The sequence below is a fragment of the Arvicanthis niloticus genome, chromosome X, assembly GCF_011762505.2.
Source record: "Arvicanthis niloticus isolate mArvNil1 chromosome X, mArvNil1.pat.X, whole genome shotgun sequence".
Classification (NCBI taxonomy): domain Eukaryota; kingdom Metazoa; phylum Chordata; class Mammalia; order Rodentia; family Muridae; genus Arvicanthis; species Arvicanthis niloticus.
Window position 1 is genome coordinate 2,122,287 of NC_047679.1, and position 20,081 is coordinate 2,142,367.

At 38.2% G+C, this 20,081-nt stretch overlaps 1 long non-coding RNA gene across 5 annotated transcripts in view; it reads left to right on the plus strand.

Annotated features, from left to right (window-relative positions):
- LOC117695457 (uncharacterized) overlaps window positions 1–20,081 on the plus strand; it is an 82,704-nt gene that overhangs the window by 49,068 nt on the left and 13,555 nt on the right. For 3 of the 5 annotated variants that reach the window (XR_013106089.1, XR_013106090.1, XR_013106091.1), the window contains exons 1-2: window positions 10,719–10,878; window positions 11,007–11,173. This is a non-coding gene — a long non-coding RNA (uncharacterized LOC117695457). Of the gene's footprint in view, window positions 1–9,733; window positions 9,939–10,718; window positions 10,879–11,006; window positions 11,174–20,081 lie in introns of those variants that run through there. The other 2 variants (XR_013106092.1, XR_004604608.2) reach the window with 2 other exon arrangements.

Below are 20,081 nucleotides of genomic sequence, written 5' to 3' on the forward strand. Positions count from 1 at the left end.
TAGAATTCTAAAGTATTGATGTACTTTTGCTCAGAGTTTATGTTTCTTAACAACAACAACAAAAAGCTAAACGCCATTGATTACTCACAGCTCTGCTGAGCACTCGGAGTTGAAGGTTTGCTAGATACTCCAGTCTGTAGCCACACACTATTAGATCATTCTGGGGGTATATTATCAACTAAATCTTTTGTTTAATTGCCTTAATAAAGATGGATTGAGGCTATGGGCTTCTTTTGACCAGTGTAGCAGCAGCAACAATAAGTAGCCAGACAAGAGATCAAAGTAACTCAAGTTTGAAGAGAAGGTCTTAAACTTATGACTTGGAAGAAAACCAAGTGTGTTGTACCAATATACCTGCATGGGTGCTCTGAGTTACCTATTTTGCTTTACTGGAGTGAAGGCTGGCCTCATTAGGCTCCTGCAATTGATCTGTGTTTTCTTGTCATCTGTTCTACCACCAAACACCCATTTCTTTCTTGAAGCCATGTGTCATTTCTCTTTGGCTGAGTTGTTTCTTAGGACTGCCTGGCATCCCTCTTCTCCTGTGCTCTATAGTTAAAAATGGTGCTCCTTCTTCCCCTGTCAAGAGCACCTAGAACTTTCACAGTTGAAATTCAGTGTGATGTACTGGTCCTAGTGTTCATCAGTTTGCCAGCTGATCAGATGCTCTTCACTTTGATTCCTGATGCCATTGACTCCCTGAAGGGTATTCCTTGCCACTTCCTTTTGTACCTTTTGTATTAGTTAGGGTTTTTTTTTTTCATGTGATGAAACATTATGACCAAAAGCAAGTGAGAGAGGAAGGGGTTTATTTGGCTTACACTTCCATGTGCATCCTTGAGGGAAATCAGGACAAGAACTTAAGCAGGTAGGAACATGGAGGCAGAATCTGATGCAGAGACCATGAAGAGTGCTGCTTAATTGTTTGCTTTCAAAGGTTTGCTCACCCCACTTTCTTATAGAACTCAGGACCACCAGTCCACAGATGGCACCACCCACCATGGACTGGGCCTTTTCACCCATTGATCACTAATTAAGAAAATACCTTAGAGCTGAATCCTGTGGGGGGCATTTCTTCAACTTAGGCTCTTTCCTTTCAGATGACTCTAGCTTGTGTCAAGTTGTCATTAAAACTAGCCAGTATACCTTTGTTGAGCTCTCTATTGTTGCCCTGACCCCTTCATGTTCAAGGGCCTCAGTCCTCCACCTACCATTTATTTCTCTGACAGCCCTCACTCTCAGCACAGACCTAAAGAAATGGAACAAACCAGTTGTGGCTGAAAACCTCTAAGTTGTGAGCCAAATGAAAACCTCTATGTAAGTTATATCAGATGGTTTTCCATAGTAACCAAAACAAGGCTGTTGTAAAACACCCTCCAAAGGTCCTTGGATAACTCACTCTCATGGTCAAAAACTTTCTATTTTTTTTTTTTTGAGCTAAGGATTGGTAACTGTTATGACTAATCCAGGAGGCCCCATATAACCTGCTTCCCTGTGCCTGTCCAGCCTAAGCAGACTCATTTCTCTCTTCTTGTTGAGATTGGCTTAAGGAAAACTCTATTCAGACAGCTGTAAGGTTGCTTCTTTTGAAAAAGCTCTAGGCTCCTAAGGTAAGAGGACATGACAAAGAGGTCTGGAGTTTCCAGCATCCAGTTTTTGACCTGTGGTGACATCTCTCACAACTGTTAGTTGCTGTGGCTTTGAATAGATTTATCTCATTTCTTCTAATGACTTGCTAGGGTGCAGTAGATAGGAAAGGGTAGTTTGGTCATAGCCAGTAGCTACATCACATTAGAATATTTCCTGACTTTGAGGTCAGACTAGAGATAGATATTATTGTCACAACATGCTCCAGCTACTCAGGCTGATATGGGAGAATTATTTGATCCTAGAGTGAAAGACCCTGTCTCAAATGAAAATTAAACCTACAGAAGGAAAGTTTGATTTTGGCTCATGGTGTCATTGTGTGTATTGCTGACACAGCAGGAGCTGAAGGCAGTTGGTCACATTTCATCCAGAGGCAAATGCTCAGTTCACTTTTGCTTTTGCTTTTGTTTTGGTTAGGACTCCAGTTGATGTGGTGGTACTCACATTCAGGGTAGTCCTTCCCTCTTCATTTGAACATCTCTGAAAACATCCTCAGAGCTGTGTCTTCTAGGTGCTGATTTCACATTCAGTCAAGCTGGCAGTGAAGATTACTGTATCTCATACATACGGGGACCTTGGTTCTATACCTAGTCCTTCAAAACCAGGGTGATATTCTGCCCCCCCCCTTTCATGCAACAGGCAGGGCCCTCTGCGCCATCTACCACAAGTACATCTTTAATCTTGTGGTAGTTTCAGTTTGCAACACTATCCTGCTAGTTGTCTTTCCACAGGTCCTGGTAGTTTGGTTATATGCTAGATAAGGAGGAATTAGGGTAAATTAGGAGGTGGGTGGAAAGGTACATTACAAGAAAATAGAAAGTGGGGATTTAATAGGTTCAAGATTAGGAACTAATCTTTATTATTAAAATGGAGTTCTTCAAATAAGGTAAAACCTTCCTTTTCATGTTTTCTTTTTCCATTTTTACTATATTTTTAATTGAAATAGAAATACACCCCTTTCCCTACTCCCTTTCCCCCAGCTACCCTCTCATGCCCCTTTATAGGCTGATAGTCTTTTTTTCTTTTATTATCATTACATATATGTTTCTGTGTATGCACAAATATTTGTAAATAACATTTGCCAAGTCAGTTTTTGTTGATTGTGTGTATATGACTGCAAGGCTGGAAAACCAATGAGGGGCCTCATTCCTGGGTGAGGCTGATTCTCCTCATAGCATTCATTAGTTACCTGTAGTTCTTTGTCTAGGGCTGGAACATCCCCCTTCTATTTTAACATGTCCATTGTTAATGGAATTGTTCTTGCCATTTCTAGACAAACTTTTCACAGCAAGCTTCCTGGTATTCTGGCTCTTAGAATCTTTCCACCTCCTTGTCCTCTATGTTTCTTGAGCTGTAGATGCAGGAGGTACAATGTATTCATGTCCACTGTATTCATGTCCATTTCTGTAAGTATCCAGCTGTAATTTTCTTTGATGGTCTCCATTTTCTATAAAGAAAGGCTTCTTTGATGAAAAGTGGTAGCTACACTTATTTGTGGGTATAAAGATAAGATTTAGAATGCAGTAAGGAATCATACTGGAAGTGGCTTGACAGAAGGTCAAAATAAACTCAGTCAGCTTCCAGTACTGAAATTTCTTTCCAGTACTGAAATTTCTAGCACCGAGAATAATTTTCCTCCTGTTGTGTGGGGGCATAAGTCCAATTAGACAACCGTTGATTGCCACCAATATGTGATTGCCACCCACTGAACCTTTATGCATATGTACCCCATGCATAGATGTCACTACTCAACAGTACCATTAATTGCTTCCATCCCTTGTCTATGAAGCTCCCTTTTTTATTTTGATTCATTCCCTACTCTGTTTCATTTGTGTTTTCTGGCATTACATTGTTCTCTACCCATCACAGCCAGATTTCTAGAGTAGCTGTGGTCTGTTTGGTGAGAGGCGTTGGTATGCTGCCCTCCCTACTCATCACTTTTTGCTTTGTGCTTCTACTGACTACTTTGTCAACTCCCAACAAAGATTACCACTCTATCTCTGTACATCCACTGTCCTTGACCAGATTCATGCTCTCTAGAGCATGCCTTTATTTTTCATCTCTTATTGTATATTTTGTGATCAAATATAGTCTGGAATTTACTTCCACTTAAAATCTATGATGCCTCTGAAACCTGTGATTTTTCAAAGAATGCTTGGCAACCCCTATACCCACCCTGGCTTCCACTCTGAATGCTTAGTGTAGTAGAAAAGAGAAAATACCTAAGCTGAGTGGTCAATGACTCTTCTGCTTAGGGTGCTTTTACTTTGGGGATTGATGAGATCTGTTTTGATTTTTATTCTCACTGTTTTCCCCTTGAGTTAATATTTAGAAGATTTGCATGTGTGTTTATGTGTGTGCAGGTGGAGGCCAGGGGTGGACTTGTCTATCTCTTTATTCTTTTCTTCTTTTCCTTTCCTTTCCTTTCCTTTCCCCTTTCCTTTCCTTTCCTTTCCTTTCCTTTCCTTTCCTTTCCTTTCCTTTCCTTTCCTTTCCTTCCCCTTTCTTTCCTTTCCTTTCTCTTTTCTTTTCTTTTTTCTTTTCTTTTCTTTTCTTTTTGATACAGGGCCTGTCACTAGCCTGCAGTTCACTAAGTAGGCTAGACCAGGCTGTCCAGTGCACCCTAGGGAGCCAGTTGTTCTGGCTTATCCAGCACTGGGATTACAGATTTATGCAACCTTTTTTTTTTTTTTTTAAACAGGGACTCTAATGATTGACATTAGACCGCTGTGCTTGCAAATGAAGTATTTTCCAACTGATCCATATAGAACCCTTTTCTTCTTCTTCTTAGAGAGAGGGAAGAAGGAGGAGGAGAAAGAGGGAGGGAGAGAATGAACACTAGAATATGAATTGAAAATTTCTTTTATCCATTTACAGCAGGCACAGAACAGGATGTGGCAAAATTGGGCTTGAGAGTATTGTTTCTGTTATGTAGGAAATTTGAGATTACGAGTTTGGAGAATGCTGACTGAAAAATAAGTCATATAAGCTTGGCAGAGAACTTGAAGGCTGAGGGTGTAGATAGCTATGTCGCTGAGTCTGAGAACAGATGTGGCTTATTTTATATAAACCCAACACTGATAGACAGTATATCTTGACTAAGATTTGTTACTGTTATTCAGACAGATTTGCAGATAGGTAAACTTGGGTGTACAAATTGTCATCCACAAAGAACTCATTGTTACTAATTAAAATTTCTAAATCGAGGAATACAAAGAACCCAAGAAACTTAAAAGCCTTGGCATATTCAAAGTTGTCTTGAAATAATTTATTAGAGACTCCATTAAGGGTACTACTATAAAACTACTATACTATAAATAGAAATGAACTTTTGAAAACCCAACAATATGATAAAAGCACTGTCCTCTTTGATCTTTGTGGATCGTTCTGTAAGGAACTGGATTTGTACAAAACACTGTCTTGTTAGCACCATTGTTTAGCAAAAACAACAAGCATAGCTAAGTGGTAGAGCACTTGGCTAGCATGCCTGAGTACCTGGGTTCCACATTCAACACTGTCAAGGGGAAGGAAGGCCCCTTTAACTCCTTATTTATATTTGCACAAGAGCAGATGATACTAATTTGGTTGGTTAAAAGCTTTTCCTCTAAGTTAGCCACTTTTTGTTTAACAAAGGGTCTCACTGTACATGCATGGGTTGGCCTTGAACTCAGCAATCCACCTGCCATTGTGTCCAGGTACTGGAAGGTGTGGGCTTGCAGAGGGATGATCCTATTCTACATAATACCCCTGTGTATTTCTAATAGATTGATCTGTATTTGATTTGGGTCTACTCTTTTTCTAATTATTCCTAGTAAATACATGAATCCATGAGTCCTGAGAATTAGATGTTTGAGTCTAAGGTTCATGTGATAACTTTCTTCTTACTACAAACTATTAGGACAGAGATGCCCAATTTCTCCTGAGTGTTTGTCCCACTAATGTAGTCATCATTTCCAGTGGGATCCTTTTGAGAGGTTAAAGTCATTTTCTGAGTAATTGATCTTACAGTTCTGTATTTTATCCTGATCTCTACCTAGTATTACCCTTGTGTGTTTGTCACTAACCTTCAAAGGCCAAAGACTGTCTCATAGTAGGCTATGAAGTACGTCTTGTTTCTGAAATATATGTGCAAAAGGAATTTTATTCTTTTTAGAGAAGAGAGTTATAATCGAGTTGAAACTTGAGGGATCTTTGTCAAGGATTATATTGATTAACAAGTGCTTTTGCATCTTTTGGACAGCTTGTGAGAAAGCAGTAATTGTAGTTAATTTTTAGTGAGTGTTACATAGTTGATAATTGCTCTGATTCATGATATTATTATATTTTCTTTCCTTCACCCACAGCAAAACAAGCTTAATTTGATTTATATCCTTAGGAAGAAGAAAAAAATCCCTAAGATTACTCACATGGCATGATTCAGCTTTTGGCTCTTTTCTCTTTCCCTTCTCCTCCTCCTCTTTTTCCTCCTTTTCCTCTTCCTCCTCGTCCTCCTCCTCTTCTCCTACCCTGCCCACTCCTGTATTTACTCCCACCCACGATGTTGTTGTCATCAAAGAACTGAGTCAGTTCGTTCTTTTAAATGGGTGGGGACAGGAGACAAGTAATAAAAAATTTTTCTGAGCGAAGTATTCAGCTTCTGTGTGAAATCACTGCAAGAAGACAGGCAGCTACTTCTGTGAGATGAAAAGCTTAGAGCACAATCCAGTCCTCATAAAGACATATACCCAGTGTCCTACATAAATCTGCATGTAGTTTGTGTGCATGTTTGTCAAGGCATTCATGTAGCCCAGCCATGGAGGCATATTCCTAATTCTGATACTGGGAATTTTATGTAAACTATACATTAAGTTAATGTGCTCTGAAAGTAGAATACTTTACTAAATAAGACATGTTTTTTTTTTTTTTTTGATATTTTGTAGCCAGGATCTCACTCTGTGGCTCAGAGTGAACTTGTATTCCTCCTGTCTCTGCTTCCAAAGGCAGAGAATTATAGACATTTATTGTCACACTTGACATTCTCCAGATTTTTGATTGTTACAAAATACAACTGACGAAGTCATTTTATTTGCTCGAATGAACTATATGACATGGAAGCTTGAGACTGTTCTTGCCTCCCTTGGAATGGAAGAGAACTATTGGGGGTAGCTGCTCAGCCTTGGTAATGTGGTGGGCACTACTGAAGCAGAGATTTTTGGTTTTTCCTTGTATTTTTTGTTTATGTCTATTATCCAGGTGATGAAAAACAGAAAGGAAGTGACTCTCTCACATTCCTTCAGGCAATACCATCCCGGGGCCAGTACTGGATCTTAGGCTGTTTGTGTTCACCTTGTCCTATAATTGGGGCTTCTAGAACTGAAAAAGTCAGATTGTTTAGTCTTTTGAGTTTCTGGAAAAGAAAGAACTCTGTGTTGTCTCTCCATACAGCCTTTTAGCTCAAGGTTGAACAGGATCTGTACCTCTGACCCAAGCTCCCGCCAAAAAGGAGGAGTTTTGGAGCCTTTCAGGCCACTACCATCTCTCCATTTGCATCATGTCTTACCCCCATGATGTTAAAGGCATGGTTGATCAGTTGTTCACCCTTTGCCCTTCAGCAGAGCACAGTATTTGAGGATCTGCATATTTATAAAGTGTACTTGTACCTCAGAGATGTCTGCCTGCTGTCTTCTTTTTTTAAATCATCTGTCAACTATGTCACATGTTGACTGGAAACTATTAGCTTTTGTTACTAGAGTGCTTGTGGGATGGTTGAGCTGCTTCATATAGCTTTCAGATGGAACCAGAGCTTCATGTACTTAGAGGAAGTAGAATTTCTTAATGAATGATATTCTAACAGAGAACATATACTGAGGTTCTTCACCCAACTGCCTGGGCTTCCCTTAGGGTACATGTCTTAGGGTTTTATGTGGCGGCCTGATGGGGGAAAACAAAACAAAAGAATAGATCATGGGTCTACTCTGGGTCTGTACTCTTTATCCCTTTGATTTGGAGCTGTTTGGAGGTACTCTGCACTTCACCCAGAACACTGCTCTAACCTGAACAGCGCTATAATGTTACTCCAATTTTTTTGATTCATTCATCTTTTCCTGGCTGGTAACAGTTCTAATGTCTTGACCTATCTGGGCCAACTAGAAGGATAGTTTTGTTTTGTTTTGTTATTGTTGTTTTATTTTTTGTTTTATTTTAATTTTGAGTCAGGCTTTCACCTAGGCTGGCCTTATCCTCTTGCCACAATCCTATACAACCTTTCATGTTCCTGTACGTGCAGGAAGGCAGGCTTTTTGTCACAATGGTTGGGCTACTATGGGAGTTTCTGAATGTCTTTTCTGACTGGCTCCAACTGATCATAGCTCCTTTCTGCACTGACTTTAAGGATACTCCAGAAAATGTAATGGGAAAAGCCCAAACAGCTTCTGAAATGCTCTACAGAAATGATGGCTTGGTCAGGTGTTTGTCATCACTAATAAAGTAGTTTTAAATGTTGTTTTTAAGTGATAGAATAACTGCTGTGTGTGACTCAAACACCATATCAACCCTTTTTAGTTCAAGCGCAAAGCTAGGAGTAGAGGAACCGGGATTGAAACATCAGCCATTCTCCAGACTTTTAAGAGATGTTATAGGTTTCTTCAGATGCCAGAGTTTTGGCTTTTTGGTTTTTATTAAAGTCTGCTTTCATACTCTGTGTTAATTTCCATTGAAAGCTAAGTAATTATAGACTTGATGTTCTCTGTGTACCATGGGAAGGTAACTGCCTTTAAGCCAATAAAGCTCTACTCGGAAAATGTCAGCAGCTAGATTAATATATCCCTGTTGAAATATGAACAGGTTTTAATAACTAGTTGAGAAATATGTGCATGTACTTAAAATAGAAAGACTTAAAGTATAATTTGGAAATGCACTTCCAAGTAGTTTTTAAATTTAATTTCTGAAAACTGATTCTTTATGAAAATTTAGAGTGATGTTTATTCCAGTAAAAGAAAACCCATTATATATTTATAAAGTGATCAACTTCCAAACTAGTTGTTTTAAATAATACTTCCATGTGTGTATCTTTTCGGTGTCTTCATCTGTGAGTTGGAACATTAACTATTTGCCTTGTGTTTTAAAAATAGATGGTATGTCTTACATTGTAACATAACTAGTTATCCATCAAGGCTTAATCACAGCAAAAGCCCTCGTCAAAGCAGTTGCTGGCTTTGTTCAAGGTTAAAGGAAGTATGCTGAAAAGAGATAACTGTAGTTTGCTTGCCTGAGCCGTTCAGATTTTGTATGTGCATGTGGTGGGGGGATTGCACTTATTATTCCATTTCTTCCTATCTGTCAAATACCTGAGAATAATTCCACAAATGTAATGCCATTCTCGTGGTAGTTTAGCATCATACTGAAGAGGAGACTTGGAAGCAGTTTATTTGATTGGGATTTCCCCAGAGACTATTTGGTGATTTTTAAGGCTTTTGTCTTCAGCTATTAAACACGTTGACATCAAAAGACTATTGAGATGTTGGGGTGGGGCAGGGCCATTGTCGAATTTGTGATTTTCTGCAAGTGACTCAGGTTGAAGTGCAAATTGCAGTACATGCAAAAGTGAAAGCCTGTTACACTCGACTCTCATGTCCCTGACCACTTCCTGAAGAGCCTGCCACATGGGCCCCAACAAGAAATGTAAAACCGGGTTCCTCCCATGATAAAGACACGAGGCAGACCTGCATGTAGAAAACCTTATCCCCACTGTGGTGTGAACTTTGATTTTCAGTGACCTTCATCATAAAATTTATAGCATGTGGTTCTGAAACATTCCATATTAGAAAGTGGGGCCAGAGCTAAGCTAAGGCTTAAAATACAGTCTCGGAGCTTTCTTGTTTACATGATTAAATGCTTTGAAACCTATTAGAACTTGCATTCTGATCCTTAAATGTATGAGCTAGAAAGGAAAGGAAAAAATGGGAGTTTGTCAGATCAACTACAACCACCAGTCTCATAAAACTGAGTCACATCCAAATGGGCTGTACTTACACTACCCTCCCATTCTGGGGAAAATGTGGCCGGGGGAGGCAGCGTGAGTCATTATCTGGTTTGTTTGACATATGCTTCCTTCCATAAATTGGGAATGGCAAGCAGCACAGTGCTCTGGGCTTGCCTTGGAGAAAGAGCGATTGCAGCTTTGCCTGAGCACAATTCGGCGTCTGGTTTGGAAAGAAGAGTTTGAGCCTGTGTTTTGACTTTCACTGTTGGGAGAGGGGGAGAAGAAATGGACAGATCCAAACAAGGAACCATTTTCAGAGAATGAAGAAAGGGTAAGGGTGTTTGTGGTTGAATTTTTTTCTGAGGCATAAGTGGTATTTAAGAAAAATTGGGGGTATTAAAAATAAACTGGCAGCTACTTCATGAAATAGGCTGGTTTACTTAACAAGAGCGTTCTTGATAGGAATAAATGAAAATAAAAGGGGGCATGATTTGTAGTTAGCATAAAGATTTGTCCCAAAGATGGTTAAATTTGCTTAATTTTTACAATTGTTTTTTTTTAAAAGAAATGTGTTTGACTTAGGAATCCTCTCTTGGTGCTCTTTGTGGGAAGGAAAGAGAAGCTTAAGCACCTCTCTCATCTCCTTAGAGTGGCTCTGCGAGCCTTTGTGGAGCTGTGCAGAATGAAGCGTAGAATGTGAAATTGTCCGGGAGACCGTCAGAAGCGGGATGAGAAATTCATTTATATCTGAACTGAGTTTTTAAACTTAGCCTCTGCTTTGGGATTCTTTTTAAATACATGCCAGACATTCTTCTGATTCCCATCCTGGCTGGGTCTCAGCTCCTTCTTTGTCTGGGTGAGGCTAGGGTGTTACTTGTTTTAAAGCTCGAGTTGTCACAGCCGGGACATTTTCTGTTTCGGCTTATGACCCCCCTTTTCCTGAATGAGTGTCCTTTGTATAACCCCAGTAATTCAGAAATTCTACAGGCATAGGGACTGCCCTATCATGTGACTTAGGTACTAGGTGCTGGTTGCGATTGGTCAGCAACTAATTGTCAGGTCCCTATAAGTCCGGGGTTAGGTAACTGACTGTCCACTCTCCACTCTGCCTCTGGCTGCTGCTCATCAGGAGCAGGATGGGGGTGGGGACTGTCCAGTGATTCCTCCGTGTGACAGATGACCAAGTGACTGCAGCCATGGGGTCTACACACCAGTGCAGGACAGTGAGATTGCTTGTAGCTGATCTGACCAAACTCTGGCTTCCTAAACTGGTAACTGTCACTTTAATGCAGCTTACTGATTAAACTGAGAAAAATGTAGCTGAAAATGTGTGCCAAGAACTTGTGTGGACTTATTCCCTGTCCCCCTTTTCCCTTTTGTCTGATTCATTTTGTCACAGGAATGAAATGCAGATAACTCGTTAGCAAACTTTTGTGGGGAAAAGTGCCTTGTGTGATCAGAACAAAGCCGTTTTATAATCAGATTTACCAAGCTGAGAAGAGAGAGTTTCAGCAAATGGAAGCCTCAGCGTTCTGTCACCAGGAAACACTACGTTATCCAGAGTCGGTAAGTGAAAAGTGGCATTGTCCCTAATAGATATCATATGGTGTGTGGGAGAATTGCAAAATTGTTCACAGACCCCTAACAAGTGTGTAGAACAGAGAACATAAAACAAAGGTAGGAATTTTTAAAGCAGGCAGCCCCACAGTATAGCATAAAAGCTTGGAAGGAACCAAGTAATTAACAAAGCGAGCTGGGTGTTACTTACTAGTTCAAGTAAACATATGTAATAGAACTAGATCTTAACGTTTTGAACATGGTTTCCTTTTCAGTGGGGCAAAGCATGAAATCAAAATGGGTTGTTTGCTTGAATTGCTACATGAATTTTCCATGGATAGAGATTTGCATTCAGTCTGACTAGCAAGTTGAAATGTGAAGAGATACTTTCAGAATTATTAGGCTCCTTTCCTTCCCCAGCGTGTCGTATTTTATCTAGATCTTTACAAAATGAAAGTTGAAGCAGCGCACGCAAAACATCTGATTGTGAACGGCAGATTATGGTGGTCATAGAATTTGTTTTGCATTCATGTCATGGTTTTAAGATTGTTCTGTTTGATTACATTAGTAAAGCAAAAGGGTGCTCATTTCCATACAGTGCATAACATTTTCAAGATGGTAATGAGCAACTAACTCTTAGTGTGTCTGCCTGCTTCCTTTCTCTGAAACCTGAAATTCAGTTTTCTGATTTTGAATCTGAGCTGTTCCTATTCCAGAAAAAAAAAAAAAAAAAAAAAAAAAAAAACAAAAAAAACAAAAAAACAAAACAGTAAGGCTGTGAATATCTGTGTTCCAAAGGACACTGAGATAGCAGTTTTATATTAGTATGAATGTTTGACTTCTTGACTTTGCTGAAATAAGATTTCATAAAGGTTGACCTAACAAGTAGATTAGGATAGTAGGTGGCTGCTTGATTTTTGTGTTTCTTATTGGTCAGTAGAAGTAATCATGTGATATATACTTACAAAGTATTAGATAGAAATTTTCAAGTGTCAGTAATGATATAGGTATTCTAGGCAATCTCCATTTATGAGTGTAAACATGTAATTATGACATAAACAGAATTGGGCTTCGAATTATAAAGGGTGTCAGATTATTTATTTTTCTTTAAGTAGCCCCAACTGAATTAAAAGTAGAAGGTACGTTCTTGACTTCTGGCTCTCATTCTGTTCCTTTTGAAATCCTAAAATCCTCAGCTTAAAAGAAGAAAGCCATAACAGGAAAGCAATGCTGTTAGTTTCTGTTAGTTGAGTGGGCTGCAGATGGGAAGAATATGTTGGAATCTGTAAATTATTTCCCCAACACGTTAAGGTTTTGAAAATATTTTTTCTTAGGCCAATAGTTCCCAAGGCTTAAATTTTAATGAAAAGACAAACATGAGCTGTGAGATGCAGATTCAGCTGTACATCAGTACACTGGTGTTGCAAATTTTTTCGAATGTCACATGTCATTTGGCTTAATTAAGGTGTGCCCTCCTGCCACACATGCATTTAAATGTTTGAGAAGGAGAAAGAAAATGGTGAGAAAGCGTGATAGTATTTCTAGCTAATTTATATCCTACTGCTAGTGTGTATTCAGTGACTAGTACTTATTTTCACCTCTGTATTTCACATAAATGCTTGGATAAAAAATATGGTAATTTAATATTGGGCTTAGTACATGCAGGATAAGAAAAAGACTATATAAAACTTCAGATGTTCTTCAGACACTTAGAAGCCATTGTCTTGAGTGATTAAAAATGGGATATAATATAAATTGAAATAGTAAATGTTAGAAAGTATGTCCCAGAAGATTCTCCAATATCTTCATCTTTAAAATTCAGTTTGTCATTCTTTCTTCTGAGTTTATTATTTTTAAATATACATCTAAAAACATTGCTCTGAATTTTCTTCCAGAGTTACTGAAGGTATTGGTATTTTGGTATATTTGGTCTTTGTGAGTTTGCAAAACAGCAAAGTGAAAGGAAGCCATTTGAGAGACATACCTCAATCATTTCTACCCAATAGTATTTGATAATGTACTGTATACCTTCAAATATTAGTGTGTGTGTGTGTGTGTGTGTGTGTGTGTGTGTGTGTGAGCTTACTTTGAAGGGGAGGCCTTAAATCAATAATAGCTATCTGCTAAAACCCAGCTAAGCCTCAAAATGTTGTTCTGTGACAGCTGAGTAGTTAGGTATTGAAATATAGCTTTAATTTTTAGTTCATAAATGTCATTCAGACCTCCTGCTACAGTCTCACTGAGTAGAAGGATACTAAGAGGGAGAAAACCATGTGGCATTATAATGATCTCCTTTCCTTTCAGGTCTTCTTGGCTTGCCTTTGTATACAGGATCAGCATGAAAGTGGGAAGCATAGGCCTAGAAGGAAGCCATACTTTAATACAAAATTAGTATGTGAAAAATTGGGAGAGATAAGTACCAACATATGGAGCAATGAGTAAAAGTCAGCTTCCATGAGGTTATGCACACCCTTTATCCAGTGCTAACCAGCCGTGAGAAGAACATCTTGAACCAATTATTGTAGGCTCTTGAAGAGCTGCAAATATTTCCTTCAAATGCAATGTGGAGAGAATTTCTTTGGTAACAGCAGAATGGTTTACCAGTTTGGTATAGCATTTATTTCTCTCCCCACAAGGATGACTACAGAGGCTTCCATGTTCTTATGAGACACATGCTTTCCAATCAACTGATCATTTGCCATTTCCAATGGAATTCTTTTTCCTATTGAATAAATAGGAGTGTATTTTTAAGCAGTCATAAGCCCTAAGCATTTTATCTTACATTCAAAAATTACTTTTAACATTCTTTAAAAGAGACTTTGAGAGGTGTTTGTGGAATAAATTGTCAGGCTGAGAATCTAGGAAACACTGTATCAAAACAAGAGACTGTTTAGACTAATATGTATCATACATTAATTATGCTCTCTTGCATTTTTCCATGCCTGAAGGTATTTTCTATTCTGCAATCATTTTAGCAATTTATTTTGTCATTCATACCTTGAGAATTAGTGAGGAAAAGATTTCAGTTGAAAGTTGTCCCTTACTTAATAAATAATACCAATTCTTCTAAAGTCCAAAAGATTCTAACAAATTAAAAAAAATCATGTCACAAACTGGTGGCAAGTCCTGACCTGAGCTTATGTGAGTCTTTATTTAGCTCACTAAGTCTGTATTTTTTATCAGAGATATATTCACATACTTGATTCTGGAATAGAGTACCAGGCCTCCCCTGAAGTTATGTATGTATGTATGTATGTATGTATGTATGTATGTATGTAAGTAAGAATGTATGTATGTATGTATGTATGTACGTGTTGGAGTGCCAGATAAGGCTTTTTGACTCTTGAATTACCATTTATCAAACTCATGGTATGTGTTAGATAGTTTTCTAAATATATCCCTGGCATCTAGTTCAGTGCTGACCAGTTCTTGATAGTTACACAGGAGATAGATCTTAGTATAAAACACTTTACATGTATTAACTGAAAAGTCAGTATGATTGTTACTCAGTTTTACTGTAGAGAAAGCAGTGCACAGAGAAATGAAGCCAATTGCCCAAAATGACATAGGAAGGAAATAATGGAGCTAGGATTTGCAAGCACTGAAACTTGGCTGAGTCAGAGGGGTGTGTCACCTGCTTCCTGCATTCCTGCTTGTCCTACGCCTAGTGTCATGTGAAGGTGATGGTGATATCACCACTCTGGTCATTAACAGGGTCCCCTCCTCCTCCGTGTGAAATGTTTGTTCACAGGTCTGTGGTGGAATGGACTTTGGGAGTTTCAGGGATCCTTCTTGGTGAGTCAACCTGGCTTTTTTTTTTTTTTTAATCGGATATTCTATCTATTTACGTTTCAGATGTTATTTCCTTTCCTCATCCCCCCCCCCAGGAACTCCCTATCCTGTCCCCCCTCCCAGTGCTTCTAAGAGAGTGTGCCCCCACTCTTCTCCCCTCCCCCACACTCCCTCCCCTCCCTTTATTTTAAATGGGAAGAATTAAGACAAAAGAAATGACATTTTGTTTTTAACTCCAAAGAATTTCCATATACAATTACAGAAAGTCCTTTTATATTTATTTTCTGGAACTTTTTACCCAGAAGGTCTAGGCAGTTAAGGGAGAAAGAGACACCTTAGAGGGAATGATACTTTGGCACAGGAGTCATGCTGGGCATAGTAAGTGCCTTTGGAAAACCAAGCAGGTCTAGGAAATTGAACTGCATGATTGAATCTTGAAAGGAAGACTTCTAAAAGTGCTTTTCAAAAAAAAAAAAAAAAAACAACAACAAAAAAAACCATGTACAAGGTGACTCTCTTGTCCCTATGTTTCTAGTCATTAAAAATAAGCTCTTTCTAAACCTCCCTGTTTTATGTCCCTGTGCCTCCTTCCTTGCTTAATGTTTCAGCACCTACTTCCTGTTGGCATGTTATGCTTACCATTTTAGTAAACTACTTCTGGTATTGTTGGCTTTGAACACACTTAAAGATTTCTGGATCTATATTTTTATCTCTGTCTTCAACTTAATTTCCATATGTTTAAAAATGCTATTGACAAGAAAAAAGTTGGTGACTAAGTTTTTTTTTACTGTTACATACTGTTTTTTATATTAATAGGTTTGAAAACTTATTTATGCTAAAAAATTGTTTAGATTACATGATCGAAATTTGGAGGATAGGAGTTTTTACTCAGAAGGAAAAACCAAACTAGTTTTAAATGGATTTACTATATATATAATTTAAATGATTGTCTGTTTATTTTCTTGATAGCAGGAAGAATAAGAGTGGAGGGTATGCAAAGTAATGCCATTTTATTAACTCTTTTCAAAGATGAGCAGTTGAGTTAGAACATATATTTCATATAAAATATCTTGTACTTACCTAGTAAACTACCCTATTTTTTTTGAAAAATGATCAATATAAAACAATTGCTATATAGACTACATATATAAAATGTCAGTAATTTAATCTTAGCATCTGCTAGCTTAACTTCTTAGGGTTCCAAGCTATAACTTCTTCTCTTACTTCCCATGTATTACAATTTATACATTCTAAAATATGTAGGTTAATCTAAGACATAACACACAGTAAATGTGCTATTAGGTGTAAACTGTGTTATGTGAATACACTGCTACAGCTCATTTTCTTTAGTTTTTCTGAAGGAACACATTTGATGCATTCAAAAGTTGGATTTGATGTCTTTGTCAGTATAACAATCAAAACATTTGCTTTTCTTAGCTATTGTAAATAGCTATTATAAATAGCACATATTTTGTTTGAAATCACTTTAAAATATTAATCTAAATATAGTGATAACTTTGTATGTAAAAGTAATGTAGCTCCTCTGAGGTACAGGTTGGAATCGTCTGTAATAAAGGCCAGGCTAAGGTTTCATTTTAAAGCATATCCCCTTCTTGCCATGAAAAAAAAATTGATTTCCTGAAGATTTGTCCTGCTGGAGACCTTGACCTTGCTAATGATATTAGAATTTTTCTGCCTTCAACATTTTTAAATGAAAAAAACATATTTAAAAAGAGAATCTATTGGCATCTCCACAACACACACACACACACACACACACACACACACACACACCACTAGAGTTCTTAACTAAGAAAAATGGGTTGAATTTATATAGCCCGAGCCATGCTTTGCTGCTTGCATTCATAGATCTGATTACCTGCATACAACATCATCTCCAAATCTGAACTATTTATTCTGTAAGAGGCCCAAGCTTAGGGAACAAGTGGGCTTATGTTTTGAGCTCACTTTGCCCCTTGGTAGTCAAGTAAGTGTTGGTTTCTCTAAATCACACAACCTGGATAGTGAGTTATGTGCCCTTACACTTGATCCTACATAAAAAAAAAAAAAAAAAAAAAAAAAAAAAAAAAAAAAAGCATGTTAGGGAACTTGGAGTAATGGTTCTCTACTCACTTGTATTCCCCAAACCCCTTCAGTTTAGCTCCAGGCATATGTGTTTATGGTAAACTGTATGTGACTGTTGGCATGGCAGATCAACTAAAATAGCAAAAATTTTTGGCTACTATTCATTGTAGATTTAGTGTGGTTTGGGTAGCTGCTATTGTAGGTAGTCTACTGGCATTGATCTATGGGATCCTCATAGCAAGTTGTTGGTACTATTGTGTTGTGTCTATTTCATAGGTGAGGGGCCTAAGCACAGAGAAACAAAGGAACGTACTTCCAGCCATTTGTCTGCTGTAGAAACAGAATCTGAACCCAAATAAGCTGTTGGCATCACAGATGGGAAGAAATTTGTGTCGAAATGCAGAGTAAAAGTTGGCTGAAGCCGAAAGTTTCAGTAGTGATTGTCTCGATTCTGTTGTGGAGAGTGTAACATCTTTCAGACCTGGGCCTCTCAATATTGAAATACACAGTTGACTTTTTCTGCTTCTTAGTTTACAAATCAGTGGGAACCGTCTTAGTCACTGGTGTTTTATGAGTTTGAATTAGGCCACTGAAATCCACAAGGGGGAATTCCTTGTTTTCAGTTGATATAAAGCACTAATAAATTTACTCATCTAACTTCCCCTATTTTTTTTCCTCTCAAGTTTTCACTTGAAGGTGGGGGTGAAGAGAAGTGTGTGAGCACTTAACTCGGGCGAACTTTTGGTAGAAAGGTACAGGGAGGAGGAGTCTGTGTTTATAAATATGTTTTCTTTGCCTCCATCCAGTTCTGAAGGCTTTCTATAGGAACAGCTTAGAAGCAGCCACCGATCGATCCCCAGGAAAAACAAAACTTCTTGTTTGTACCAGGAAGTTTTAGCTTATGGAAATGCAGCTTGAAGACTGACAAAGTCCTCTAGCTGTAAATGCTAAGAATTTGGGGTAGAAGGCAGGTGAGGGCAGCCCACCCAAGGCCATGGGTTTAAAGGACTTGGAAATCTAAAAATTTTTCATTGTTCTTGAACTGATACTGCCTCTAGGAGGACATGCTAATAAGCCTTCCCTTCATTCCATCATTTTTTTTCCTGTTGGTTCATTCATCCTTATTTTCACTCCTTCAAGCACTTCCTACAGACACAAGAAAGATAAAAAAGGGGTAGGATAAAAGTCTATAAAATGGGGTTGGAGAGAAGAGTAAGCTATAAACTTACTTTGTCCCTTTTCCCTCAGTAAAGGTCTTTTGCTTGATACTTGTCTTTTGTGGGCCACTATACCTCTTACAGACAGACACACAGTATTTAAACATCTTCTTAAAGGTTTAGAAGGAAAAACTATGCAGCAAAAATGGCTGGTTGGCTGAACCGATTGACTTTCTTTTCATGGCCAAATTATAAATATTATTTCATACTACTTAAACTTTCAAACCATTTCTATATAGAACAGTAAATGTTAACAGAAGTCTCCCCAAAGATATCTTAGAAAATAATTTAAAATGGACTTAAACTCTGATTCTGACCTCAGTTAAGCTTGAGGCTGTCTTGTTTGGTTGTTTGATTTCCTGTTGTTGTTGTTGTTGTTGATTTGTTTTCAATCTTCAAGTAAACCTGTGAAAAGTAAGGAGGAATGCTTTTCTCCAAGTGGGGAGAGGAAGATGTTTTACTCCTAACACTCCAGAGCAAGTGGTACTTGTTACTACACTGCAGTCAGGAATACTCTTCTTGAAGACAGGGTTTACCTTGTAATTCAGTAGTATGCTCAACCTGGATTTCACTGCCCACAGATTCTTTTTTAATAATCATTCAAATTTTCTTCAGTGAAGGCTGACCTGCATCTTTTAGCCACAAAGACATTGAAAAGACTTAAATGTATCAGTGTGAATTGTGAAGTCTGCGTTCCTAGGAAGCACATGGTTCTAGGAAGCACATGTAGATTACAGGTAAGTAAACAAATTAGTCAACACTGGGTTTCTTACTTTCCCACATTCTGTTTGGCACCCATACATTAATAGCTAAAAGTTCAGAATTTTTTGGTAAGGTGTTAATAAAAGTTGTCTCAGGTGCCAACTAAACTTGATAGCTATGTGGGAGAATTAATAGGCAAAGATACCACATGAATCAAAGGTTCTTTTTAATGTCTGAGTCTGAGAATGCAGCAGTGGACAAAGTCCTTGCTCACATGACATATGGAAACTAATAAATACATGGCAGGTGTTAGTAAATGTTATGGCAGAAAACGTAACCAACCCACTCAGAGAGGGAGCAGTGTAAGGTTAGGATACAGCTGCTTATCTACAGCTGATTGGAATGCCTCTTGGATATAATGACATTTATGCAGAGAAACCTAGAGGGTGGGCACAGGGGGAGGGAGTGCCATGGTGATAGCTGGAAGAAGAGAATTCTGGGAGGAAAAAGAACTGCAGTGGACACTGGACACGTAAAGATGGATCATTTAGGAATCTGCTTTTCATAGTAAGATGCTTCTGGAGGGTAGGAGGTAGTTATTAACTAGGAGAAGAGGGATATTTTCAAGGATGCATGTGATTTTCATAGGTAACCTAGAGAGGTGAACCCCATTACACTGTATAAGCTCAGGGTGGGTACAAATTGTAGGAGGTTTTCTTTTGGTAAAATCCTAGTTTCATGTTTCTAGTTATGATGATTATTATGAAGCTCCTAGTAAACAAAGATGAAGGAGTTCAATGTAGGTAGTTCTTCCTGTCCAGTGTACTCAGAGAGGTGAATAGCTTGAGTATTTAACAGTAGCATGTTTTGGATTGAGTTATGTTTCCCTGTGATGCTCTTCTCAATCAGCATGTCTTTGCATATTTTGTTTAGAACTTGAAGCAGCTTATGTTTTTCACTAATTCTGTTTTGTATTCAGCTCCTTGTATATATGTTAGGAATTGTTAACACATGCTGACTTTACAACTGGAGACAAAAAGGGAACCTAAGAAAATAAATTCGGTTGGGAAGGATGTGAATTCATATAGCTTTTCTCTTAACGTTGTTTTGAGCAAACAAGT